Source organism: Cebus imitator, unplaced genomic scaffold (genome assembly GCF_001604975.1).
Source record: "Cebus imitator isolate Cc_AM_T3 unplaced genomic scaffold, Cebus_imitator-1.0 Scaffold958, whole genome shotgun sequence".
In the NCBI taxonomy this organism is placed as follows: Eukaryota; Metazoa; Chordata; class Mammalia; order Primates; family Cebidae; genus Cebus; species Cebus imitator.
The window spans coordinates 70,604-71,784 of record NW_016108273.1 but is presented as its reverse complement, the minus strand read 5'-3'; the positions used below and the strand labels follow the sequence as shown (position 1 = coordinate 71,784).

General features: G+C 45.0%; 1 pseudogene; it reads right to left on the bottom strand.

Annotated features, from left to right (window-relative positions):
- Positions 1 to 583: 583 nt before the first annotated feature.
- Positions 584 to 681, bottom strand: LOC119469888 (annotated as a pseudogene).
- Positions 682 to 1,181: the final 500 nt, after the last annotated feature.

Here is a 1,181-nt window from a genome sequence, read left to right as displayed (position 1 = left end):
AATTCAGAGTAGAGAAGGGTATGAATTGTAAGTTCAAGCATGCCACCTCCCAAATTTCCTTCAGAAGTGTTGTTGCACACCCCAAGAAATCTGCATTCATTTCCCAGCACTGCCTTAACAAAGTACCCTAAACTGTGGCTTCAGCCACAGAGATTTATTCTCACAGTTCTTAAGGCCAGGAGTCTGAAATCAAGGGATTTTTTATTGTTTGTTTGTTTTTCCTGTGAAGGCTGTGAGGGAGGGTCTGTCTCAGGTCTCGCTCCTGGATTCTCAGAGCCTCCAGAGTTCCTTGGCTTGTAGGTGGTCTTCTGTCTCTGTCTTGACATTGTCTTCCCTTTGTAGGTATCTTTGTCTACACATCCCCTTTTTATAAGTACACCAGGCACACAGGATTAGGATTCACCCTCATTATCTCAGCTTAGCTTGATCACATGTGAAGATCCTATTTCCAAATAAGGTCACATCTGCAGACCCTGCAGTGTAGGCCTTCAGCGTCTTTCAGGGAGACACAGGACAATGCATAACGCTATAGATTTGCAAATATTTTTAGTTTGAGTTTCTGGGTTTTATTTTTTCTTTTTCGCGTCAGATGGGTGATGTGATGATACCATAACAAGTTTTGAGGAAGGCACGTATCATAAAATAGCATTAAAACCCAATCGTCATGCTTAGGTTTTGGTTTTTTAATTTTAATTTTTCTTGAGGCAGGGTCTTGTTCCATTACTCAGCTGAAGGGCAGTGGTGCAAACATGGCTCACTGCAGCCTCGACCTCCTGGCTCCAGCGATCTTCCCATCTCAGCCTCCCAAAGTGCTAGGATTACAGGAATGAGCCACCACCCCTGGCTGTTCCCTATTTTTTGTTTGTACGTTGTTCTTTTTACTCAAAAATACACCTTTGCAGCTGGGCATGCTGGCTCATGCCTGTAATCGTCAGCACTTTGGGAGGCTGAGGCAGGTGGATCACTTGAGGTCAGGTGTTCAAGACCAGCTTGGCTAACATGATGTAATGCCTTCTCTACTAAAAATACAAAAATAAGCTGGGCGTGGTCGTGCATGCCTATAATCCCAGTGACTCAGGAAGCTTAGGGAGGAGAACCACTTGAACCCTGGAGGCAGAGGTTGTAGTGAGCCAAGTTCATACTACTGCACTCCAGACTGGGTGGCAGAGCGAGACTCTGAC